The sequence below is a fragment of the Homarus americanus genome, unplaced genomic scaffold (assembly GCF_018991925.1).
Source record: "Homarus americanus isolate GMGI-L3 unplaced genomic scaffold, GMGI_Hamer_2.0 scaffold28, whole genome shotgun sequence".
NCBI classification, from domain to species: domain Eukaryota; kingdom Metazoa; phylum Arthropoda; class Malacostraca; order Decapoda; family Nephropidae; genus Homarus; species Homarus americanus.
The window spans coordinates 5,260,022-5,272,577 of NW_024742238.1; positions in this window are offsets into that span (position 1 = coordinate 5,260,022).

Genomic DNA, 12,556 nt, shown 5'->3' on the forward strand with positions numbered 1-12,556 from the left:
TATCGTTCCTAATTCATAAATCGCGTTAGAGCAAATTCGCGTTATCAAAACACGCGTTATAGCAGAACTCACTGTACAGTCAAAATATACGGTGGTCTCATTTTGTCTTATCTTACCGTACAGTGGGATTTGAGTGTTATGATTTGTGTGGTAATACGTACTGTAAGTCTTCAACTATCATATTATGCCCTTGACATGGCAAGCAGTGTGATTGGTCATCCATAAAGAAAAGAATCACCCATTCCTCTCATTTCATGTTCTCTTTACAATTGTTCGGAGTTCCATCAGAAACTAATTACATAAAATATGATCTTCAGGGAGCATTCAGAAGTATAATGGGATGTGGGAAGTCCTTCTGAAATGTTCAACTAATTCTTACGTGAGACTGGAGGCAGGGCAGGTATTTTGAAGGGCTAAATATTTGCTTCGATGGTGGATTGTAATGTTCGGCTATTTTGGTTAGTAGCTCTGGGTGTGGATGACAAAGTTATGGACTCGGTGAGCCAAAATATTTGGTACTGCCAATATATCAGAAGAAAAAGAAAGTAAAGATTTTTGTCCTTTTATTACTGGGAATTTCACTTGCTCAGTGGTGAGATGTGAATTCTAATTAAAATGCAGGCTTGGATTTTTACCAAGATTACAGAAGTGATGCAGTAAAATATCCAAAAATTTTATTTCTATAAACCATTAAGCTCCCAAATCCATGGTCTAGCACATTGAAGATTTCTTCTAAGTTGGGACATGAGTTTTGGGTATATACTGTAAAAAAGTTTCAGTAAAAGTTTATTAATTGTTTAATATAGAGTGTATTAACATTGGGTATACAAACACTCGTATGGTTACAATAGGTTCCCACAACAATCTGTGGCCCCGGTTTCTTCAATCTAGAAAAATCCAAAATTTAAACATTGCTAACAACCAAGGACTATGGATTCTTCTTATGCTGTTGTTATGACTGTTGAGAGTGATGTAAATGGGCTGATGTTAGAACAGTTTATCTACCCAATCACTGACTGCCAAATATAGGTACAGTAGTTGATATGACCCCGACAAGTTGGTTCTACTTTCATGATTACAGTATTTAGAAATTGTAATAAACTACGGATGGAGAAGAACACAGGTTTACCACCAATCTCCTGGGTATGACTGCTCAATCAACTGTATGATAAAATGCTCAGAATGAGAAGATTGTTTAGCTTGGAGACTTAATCCGAGTCTAGAGTCAACGTAGCATCAGATGGTGAGTGTCAAAATAGTGCTTCGTTTCATAATTATTATAATATTGGTTGTTGGTTATTATTGGTAAACTAATGATTTTTTTTTTAAAAAGTAGTTGGAATCTTGGTACACTACCTTGGTGATCTAGAACCAGTGAACCATTATAATTTTAATTTCTGACTACAGGAATAACTCACTATTTCCAACCCTGCTTATCCACAATTGATATTTTAACACCCCTATTTGATTTTTACAAAGCATACCCCACATTTGCAAATGAAAAATTATGATACTGTACAGTGGTAGGGTAGCTTGCCCCAGCTCTCATATTCCTATGTAAGGCCCACTTCACACAAGCAGTTTAGAAATTAATTAAATTCAATGGGACCATTTACGCAGAGCACGTTCGTGAAAATTCATGCGCAGGAAAATTCACCTGTACTGTACTTCCATACCGTGGTGTGAGAAAATATGCTGAGCATTCTAGAATTCTTCATATGGCAATGGTAAATGCTAGTTTAAATGTTTACACTCATTTACAAATATCTGTATTGTACAGTACTCTCAAACAGACAAACACACACACTCATGCACCCACTCTAACTCTCATACTGACAGTGTTCTTATGTATTGTTTTTATGTTGTTGTACTTATTTTATTGCATTATATGGAGTGCACCTGTAGTACCTGTATATGAAAATATTAGTTTGGTATAAAATAATAAATATGAAGACCATAGGTTTGTATGTGTAGACTTGGCAGGTCGGCAAGTTAGATTGTCCCTGAAGCTACATCTCCCTAACTCACCTCCTGCCCAGCGAAGTTCTGTTATTGTTATTTTTCAACTCATAATTTTGAATAAATATACATATTTTTATTATTATTATTATTATTATTAATATTTTTTATTTATTTATTTTTTTTTTACTGTTACATGCATACACAATTGTTCACACAGAATGTACAAAAAAACTAAGAAATAATTATAAGTTCAAAAACATAAAGGAATAAACATTTCTTATGTGTGTGGTAGTTAGCCCATGGATTGTGTGGGAGGAGGGAGTTGTGTTGGAGATCTCAGCTACTCCAGTCTCCTGTGTGTAGTTAAACTATTGCCATCCTACAACGTGGTATTTTATTTATTCGTATAATGTTTTATTTATTCCTCACATCTACAGGTATTACAGTATACATGCAATCCCAGTCCCTAATAGCCTCAGATAATGAGGAGTGTATATTGAAAAATATGTGGTGAAAGTTGCTGGCTGGAAACTCATCTCCCATCCTATTTACATTTATGGGGAAAATTGACCCAATATTCGCAATGGCTTCTAGGAACACAACTCTTGCGATAACTGGGGTACACTGTACTGTAATTATATTTAATCCTTAAAGACCGTGAAGTATATGAAGTGAGTTTGCACAGTTGTTGTAGCACATTTTCTTTGTAAAAATTATTCAAACTTTGCTATTGAATTATGATTTGGTTTAAATTGCCTACAGAAACAGTTCCTTTGTTTTTCTTTTATGTGCTTTTTGTGTTAATTTGAATGAATATTTAAAACATCCAGAGTTATCAATAGACTTGAAACTTATTTTGTTGAACAAAAAAAAAAAGTCATGATACACTCATTATTACGTTTTGAAGGCCCAACACTGTTGTCAGTGTTCAGTCTCTTGTACTGTGAATCTAAAACTTATAGACCAAATATTTAGGATATTGTTAAACTTTTCAGGGATAATAATCTTTCTTGGACACTTACTGTATTTTCCTATTCCCTATCAGTTTCTTGTCAACCTAACCACACTGCATAATGTTTAAACTCTAGAAACTTCAAAGTACAACTTAGTGACTTTTATAATTCAGCCAGTCTTGTAAAAATTTAATGAATATTTGTTTTGCTTTTACAAATGTTTTTTTTATTTATTAACATTATTACTTAATTTCGAGCTACCCGGTAATGAACATTCCATTTATCCCCTTAACAATGCCTTATCCCACAATAAGAGTTTTCTCATGCTGAAATATTGTTTTAGATCTTCAACTTGAAATAAATACATGTAATATAAAGGAACAAAATGGTGTTCAGAGTTTCTGATGGGATTTCTTTAGTTGGGCAGAAGTCTGGTATACCGGTATTTGCATGGAAACAGCAGCACATGCTGAACACATTTTACAGTTTAAACACACTTAACAGGTTTTAACATTGCCTTATGGTGTCATCTTCTGTGGAGGTTTACTCTCTGAATCCTTCTTAATTGTTCTTGTGGTACAGAAGGAATTTTATCACGATAATTTTTTCTCATTTCCTATTAAAAATAATATAAACATAACTATTTTAAACTAAATCAGCAGGTACAAAATATAAATTTTCATTACTGTATCTTGCTCTTCACATTCTTCACAAGAAAGCGAGCAGTCAAATTGATTGTCAAGGTCCCACAACTTAGAAGTAGCTGGATTCAGTTTTAAATTAATATTTATATAGTAATTGGGTAATGTTGCTCAGTAAAATTTTAGTCAAGTAAGCCACAGAGAATTGAGGTGTAGTATCAAGCTTATCAGAAACTACATATGCACTTGTTTGTCTTGCACTGTACCCCCATACAGGTGAATAAATTACATATTATTATTGCTAGATAGTTGCACCTGCACATGGAAAAAATATTCACTGGTTGTGGTAGTATGGTATTATAATGGTTCTATGCCTCTCCCTCATGATTGTTGTCTTATGCTTGAAGCACCACCAAATTATGAGAGACCTTCTCTGCCAACAGTTCCTCAGTACTATTTTCCACTTTTATGGGGGCTACTCACATTAAATAGGCCATGACATTTTATTTTTAATGACTATTGACATATGAAGAGTGTATCATAAGTTTGATTGATAATAAATTGCTATCAATTTATATTATACTGTGCAGTACTTGGGAATTTAGATTTTTTTATGCATAACACCTGATAAATGAATAGCTCAAAATGGTTCTAAATCACAATATATATCATATGTAAATGATGATGATGTTCTTTGAACCCTATACTACTGTAATTGGTTATCCACTTAGACTAAAGGTCACTGGTGAATTATATTTTACAGATGTGGCAATTGTATGTTAGATTTTTCACTTCATATAAAAGGGAATATATTTCCATCATCATTCATAGAGAACATTATCACATTATGATTTCAAATACATAGCAGAAGACTATGGTATTCCCAAGGGACTACTTGAAGGTATTTATGAGATTATTAAATAATTGTAAATAGAAAGTAAGATGCTTGCTCTATAGATAATAAAGATGAGTCTTGCTGTAATATCTACTGATGATCACCTGCACTGGGTATGTGTAGAAGCTCATCCTTTACTGAATCATATCAGTGTTCTCTTTTAATTAAAATTTATATAATTTACAGTGAAATTATTGGTTCAGTAATCACAATTTGTCCATGTCTACATGATGATATTTTTAATATATGTTCATATAAGCAATACTCTCAACACCTGTGTTTGTGAGTGGGTTTACAGAGCAACATATTTTAATGTCTATGTTTTACATTGTTGTTATTCTTATAGAGATAGTGTGAAGTATGATTAGTTACATTGTCTGTTAATTATTTTGATTGCGAGTGTTGATGGTGAACAATGTTTCATTAGAAGGTGGTTATTCAGTATCAAGTAAAGAGGGAACCACATAAATATTCGCAGATCAGTAAACCCTTGCCTCCCATCTTTCAACAACCATGTAAACCTATGTTTACCAGAGGTGGAAAGGGTGTCATAATTCTTGTCCTCAGTTTTCCATTTCTCATTGATCTGATATGGGTTATATTATTTTTGGAACAAAGATCTGCTGTATGTACATTGCAAACTGTCCTGTGATGTTGGGAACAATGGTTGTAGCATAATGTATATACCCAATTTTTATAAGGAAATGTCTATAATAATGAATAAACTATTACCGAGAAAATCTAGAGTCAATTACATTGTTCATGATACAAAGAAAGTTGAATAAATATGTAATAAAAGATCTTTCTCCAATAAACCAATAATGTATGACAAACCTCCTTTTTGTGAAACTTAGTTTTAAAGAAGTACACTGTAGTACCGAGAAACACTTCATTAAGATTCAAAACTCTAGTGTTGGAAATGGAGTATAGTACTGTACTTGAGAGGCATAGCCTTCAGGGAGAATTTAACATACATGGTTTATATTCACTTATCATTGTCAGATATATTCATCTAAGAATGTTGTAATGGTTAACATTGCCAAACCCAAGCTAAGATCAATATCAACCTGATGGTCACCTGATTCCACACATACAGTATTACAACCTACATTTTTTTACACCCATATTAATAGTGTACAGTTCTTTTCTTTGACTGATTGGCTATATCGCTATCATTATCACTAGTAGGTCTTTTTCCAGTAATTTTGTGAAAAAAGAGAGTTGATACCTTATTGGAATAAACACACTCCTGTGGGAGCTGGAATCATTCAATACTGAAGGAGTATTGACCTCCAATGAGATAAAACAGTGTTTTGTGTTTTAAGTGTTACTTTATATTTCAAGACAATAACGACGATTATATTAACAAGCTCAAGGTATGCAGGTAGTCTTAGATTACTTCAGGGAGTTGCGACCCTGCCTTGTCAGTTGTTCCTACTCAAATGGGTTGGCTGTAGGAAAGCCATCCAGCCATAAATCTTTGTTTCAACATGCCTAATGGTAATCAGATCACCAGAGATGTGTGCATCCCCTGGTTTTTGCTGCATTTTATGGGCTGGTGCCCTGGGTTTGCAGTGGTGAGTGGAGGGGGATCCCATTTTGGTTTTACCCAACAGCTGCCATCAAGTAATCATGGCTAACCCACACAAGTGTGGAAAATGGTTTTAAAATGTTGACGATGATAAATACAGGAATCCTTTGATATACGATGACCAGTATCATGATTCTTTAATTTCTAACGCCGTTTGTTGTAATACGGTTGGACTTACTCAACTGAATGAACACTGTGTCAGAAAAAAAAAAATCACTCCCTAGCAGCCACAGCTTTCAAATCAGGGCCATCAAATCATACTCTGCCTTGTCTCTTAAATTACCTTACATTAACAGTATCCCTGTGGTTTTCCTCCCCAAAGGAACAATGATTACCTATTGAACAGGACATTTTATCCATTTTGGTCATGGGTTCAAGATGTTACTGTATAGTTGTAAAAACTTACAAAATAATAAGACAATGAGCACATGTGAGCATAGTTTAAACAAATTAATAGCATCTGTTTTGTACTTGTTCAATCATTTGGTTGAATATTCTGTACCTCCTATTGCATTCTTGAATCACTTCTCAGCAGTCTGGTGTCCACCATGGAACTCCATACTTTCCAGAATTGGTAAAATCTCTGGAATTATGTTTTTCCTGTATACCATATTTTTTGAATGGATTCCATATTCCTTTCATGGGCAAATTCATGAAAACCTTACCAACCCAAATTGCATGGTAAAACACACACACACACACACACACACAAAAATAGGTAGTAGGCAGCTATCAAACAGGAAGGTACTACCGCCTGGGAAGATATTGGAAGCATAATGTATTGTCTAATGGTAGACCCTGCTGCCATAAGGCAGCTGATCTGACTTTCTGCCTCATTTACACACAATTGCAGGGTCTCAATTGTTTCTCTTACTTTGGCAACACAACACAACATATATTCAGTATATTGTTTCTCAATACTGATTTTTTTTTAATATTTGTATTTATTTATGGTCCTCTATTTTTATTATTATTATTATTATTATTATTATTACAGGTACTATTATTATTATTATTATTATTATTATTATTATTGTTATACATTATATTATAATTATATTATATTATTACTTTTTATTTCAAAAATTAAAGAAAATATTATTATTATTATTATTATTATTATTATTATTATTATTATTATTATTATTATTATTATTATTACCGGATATTATTATTATTACCTGTATTATATTTTTGCCCCCAGGTCCTGATGTGGGTCATTGACCTGTGCCCTAGTGGGCTAATCCCATAAAAATAACCTATATTTACCTACCTAACCTAACTTTAGCCAAACCTTACCTAACTTTAATTAACCAAACCTTACCTCACCTTTGTCTTGGCAATTTTGTGTCGTTTTATGAAAAACCAAATGGTTAAAAATCAGTAGAGAACAACCACGGAATTCTTATGTTGATTTTGATATAAGAAGATAGAGCAAAAAAAGAAGTGCATTCATCTCAAAATTTTTATTTTTCCAGTCACGGGTGTCCTTCGCTACATGAACGTTGGCTAGCCTGTGAGTATTTACTTAAACTGTACAATATTCTATTCTTACACCTCTTTCTCCCTATACAAAAGCTATTGCCCTCTACAGTAAACTTCCAAATGTAGACAGAAAAAATATTTACTAAGTTTTTAAATTGCTACTTAGGAGGGGTAATTTGGCTTATTTCTCCCAAATTGATGTTTGATAAAAGGACCCCTGAGAAGCATGGGTGATAGTCAAATGCGTAATTAGACGTCAATTTAACATCTCGATACTGAATCCCTGAACCCCTGACGGCTATAATAGAGCTGTATTATTGATATAAAACCATATTATGGTAAATATTAATTATAATTTTATTATTTATAAGTATTATGATAATCATTAAATAATTGGCCTAGACTTGGCAGGTACTGATAGTTAATTCCTTCATGAATTACAGTAGTCGTAGCTGCTAAGTCCAGCTGAATTATGTACACTCTTCCATGACCTCGTTTGAGTCAGGGATTCGGTGTTGGGTTCATACTTGTCGACTAGGGTTTAGAGGAGTCGGTGTATTGGAGGTTCGCATGTTACTTTTACTTGTATCAGAATCTGTTCCAGTGCTGGTCAAGTCTGGCTGGTCTCGAAACAGCTCACATTCGGTGCGGTCACAACACTGGCAAGTAGTTCCACGAGTTCGCAACTCTCACTCCGAAAAAGTTCGCCCTCCAGTTTTTTGGACTTGCGCCATCTTCAACGTTGAGCTGTGACCCCTTGTGGGGCAAGCGTCTGCCAGCTCCAGGTAAGGACTCTCGACTGAGTAGTGTCCCTTGATATGCTTATACACCTAAATTTGGCTCCCCCTTGCCAGTCTGTAGTATATGCTAGGCAACTGCAGGTGTTAGTCTCTCAGGGTAGTTGAGGTGTCGAAGTGCAGGCACCAGTCTGGTGGCCCTCCTTAGGACATTTTCAATCAACTGTCAGTCCCCAGCATATCTCTAAGACCAGACAGTCCTCCAGGAGGGGAAGCACCTCGCTCTTACTCACAGATACTCACAGATGATCTTCTGGAAGAGGGTCACGCCTGTGACTCCAGATCGTTATGAGGGACGGACAGTCTCGGTATCTGAACGACCTTCTCATAAGACTAATAATTTAGTTGCTTGGTTCACCTTCTTACAATGGCCCGAGAACTTCAGTTCATTGTCAACATACACACCTAGGTCCTTTTCACATTGTCTCAATTAATGCAGTTTCTTCGTCCCGTTGCACAGTGGTCCCAAACTGAGATATCCCGAACGAATAGCATATTTAAGGCTTCGATGGTTTGGTGGCGGTTCATTTGGGGTTAGTGTTTCGGGTTACGTTCGAGTTGGTCGCTGAGTTTAGTTGAGAGGTGTGTTAGGGTTGCTGGCACAAGTCACTCAGACGCAGCAGCTGCGGTTGAGGCGGAATGGATCCAGTGATGCCAAAGTGCGGAAATTTCGTCTGCTACATTGTAATATGACTCTACGGGTATGCGTCCCCTTATTTCATGCGGATATGGCGACCGCACACCGCAGCAATGCGGAAATATTACCGACTGATTAAAGAATTTTATATTACCAATTTTACTTTAAAATTAGACGGTTTTATATATGTTAATCAATACCATAATAGCTATTTTAAAGTATGATCCGTGCCATCAGAACTTAAATACTGAACTTGTAAAAGTAATAATATAATTGTGTACATGTTTAACTCTTTCCCTGGAAAATCTTTAGTCAGACTCAACATACATGAAGCTAAAAAATAAGTTATAAGCAACTTGTACATGCATTGGTTCTCATTGTCAATATATATATATATATATATATATATATATATATATATATATATATATATATATATATATATATATATATATATATATATATATATATATATATATATAATTGTTCACTATATCCCCTTTTCTCTCTCTCTCTCTCTCTTTCTCTCTCTCTCTTTCTCTGTATCGCTTTCTCTGTTTCTCCCTCTCTCCTTCTTTTAACCCATTTACTTTATTTTGGAAAAACCTGGTGAACAATACTGCCAAAGCTAACATTTTGGGCTGCGTGGTTTAACTATGAGGAATTCAAGGATTGGCTCAGGAGGGTCGAGGGCAACCCCAATAGAGCGAACTGCCGTTTATGCTGTGCAGATTTGTCTGCCAAAAGATCGGCTCTGAAACGGCATAAAATCTCGCATTTGCTTGGGCGATCGGTCACGTTTCTGATTTCTTTTCAATAAATATTTTATTTGTAATGTTCATCAAGGCTGTACGTTTCATATATTATAATAATAAATTATAATAATGTGTTTCCAACTTGTTTTATCCTACAACTATACCAATCTCAAATTGAAATAGTTACCTAAGGAAATCCATTTCCTCTAATCACTTCTGCCTATAAAGAAAACGTGCGTCAAAGGAGTGTGCGGTATTTTGGCAACGCTGCATGGATCGCCCTCGATAATCGTGTATGGAGGGAGAGTGGTCCCGCTGTATTTTGTTTGGCATCGTTACTTAAGAGGTATGTCTCCAGTGTGGACATAGTATTATATCGAATCAAGAGGACATGGTGGTTGTTGCTAGTTATTAAGTAGGATTGACTGATTTGTGCAGTTAACGTGTGCTGGAGAAGAGGTGACTGTCCCGGACACCTGTGTTGTGGTCTCTCGTCGTGTTGTGTCGACGATATATACCCAGTGTCATTCAAATAAATATTAATTGATTCGGCAGTTACTAATGACGTTCAAGAGTGAGAAGAGTGGATACAATACGTCAGTCTGTGAACTAAGATTCCTACGCGTGCAAATAGAACAGCTTAAACTAACGAACGACCCAAGCGGTAGCTGAGGTCTCATTGTCGGGTAAAAATTACTTGTTTGTGTGCATACAAATATATTTGATATACATGTATGTTTTAATTGTTTTGTGGTAAATTAATGTTTAATTCCTTTGGTTTTTGTTCATCCATACGGTACCAACCTTATCTTCAGCCTTTTTATTTTATTACACTTTTAAGTCCCATGGTCTCATCTAGTGTGTAAGTCACACTCAATAACACCCTCACACTACCATAGAGTCAGACGTCGCTAAAAGCCAATTCATTAAGTCTTGATTGGTTCTTTGTCCTGATATTTTATGTGTGGTCTAATTTTTTTTCTTCATATTCGCCATTTATCAGCTTACTAGCCGCTTGGGTGGTTTATTCAGTGTTAGTACAGGAGGAAACCGAGGACCGGGAAACCTGTGGTGTTTGGTAGGGTCACACTGGATAATACCCTTCTCACGTGTGTCCGGGCCGAGAGAATCATGCGCGTTACCGCTATGCCAGCAACTGCATTAAAGTTTACCTTCGAACATTTTCAATGGTGTTAATTTAAGTTTGGGTAACTATTATATTTTTTACTTATACTGAAGCGGGTAGTCGGGTATTCCTTCACTACCAAAAAAAAAATACGATTTGGTTGTTCTCAAGCTCAGAAAGTATTGGTATACTTTTAAGAAAATCCACGCTACAAATTATAAACCTACCCTGAAATGATTCGTGAATAAGAATGACAGCTGGAGTGATGTCAACACAATGGGCCAAAAGAAAACGGAGTTATGGCGCAATACTCAAACCGGACAATTCGGTACCAATGTTAATTTATGTTTTCAACAACTATGATTTGCCGATTAGGGACATTTTGGGATCTAAATTTTACTGAATTATTATATATGTATATTCCACTACGCAATGGTAGGCATCTCGTAATGGAATTCGATGGAATTCATCGTTAACTTTATGCATTTGCAAAATGTAACGAATATGCAACAGCCAACATATGGCATTTATTGTTTTGTTTTTTGTATCCGACATATAATACCCGATAGAAAATAATATATACAAAATATTTTAAGTATTACCGGAGGTATCCAGAACCCAAAACACACATTTGCACTTTCAGTGCAACTATTTAAATGCTCTATAAATTGAAAACTACGCATCAAATAAAAAAATTTATAGTGGTGATATGAACCCCCAAACCTGTTTATCTTTAGAAATAATTTTTATTAAATTTGCTCATTTTGGGGTTTGGGCCAGATTTTCTGGGTTTAGGACCCCTGTGTGTTGGGATATATACGCCTCCTTACCGTTGGTACGTTCCAGGTGTATCCTCTTCGCTACTGAATCCTCACAGCCTGTTCGACCATTCTTGAAGCTCACAGAGATCCTTCTGCAACTCTTCACTGTCTGCTTGGTTCTTAATTTCCCTAAATAACTTGGCACCATCCACAAACATTAATTTTTGTTTTTACTTTTTAGAAGTCATACTTCTTGTCTTATAGAAACTGTATATAATTAAATGGGGACATCGAGAGATACACAGGTTTTCGTTTGTATGGATAGATAATTTGATAGATAGATAGACAGTATTGGTATCCAAATAATGGTTAACGGTAAATTGATTTAACCATGGAAAGACAGGAGGAACTGAGTGTTATTACTTTTACTTTTGCATTTATCCTCTTCTCCATTGATGGCTCGTTAGTCTCTTGGGCGGTCACGTCTCCGATACGCACTGTTGGCATATACTGGGCATGCACAAGATCTTGAATATATCGGAACCTACTCCCGTGTTGGTCAAGTGTGGCATTGAATGAGCTCACACTTATTGCCGCCACAACGTTCTCTGGTAGATTGTTCCAAGAGTTCACAATTTTCGCTCTGAAAAAAAAATTGTCCTCGCTGTTTTCTGGGAAAAAAAAGTAAACTTACACCATGATGCTTCAACAAAGCTGCTTACATTAGTACCAGATATCAAAATAATTACTTTCTGTTTAATATGGCGGGGGAGGTTCCTTGCCTCTCGGCTATAGAAAGTAAGGTAAGGTTAGGTAGGGTTCTTTGGTTGGTCAGGTTCATTTGGGGGTGATTACTAAAAAAGATATGCCCTGTATTTCCGACGGAAATTAAGGACAAATTCAATTGAATCACCAAATACAATGGGAAAAACTTCGATTTTTGGTCCAAAACC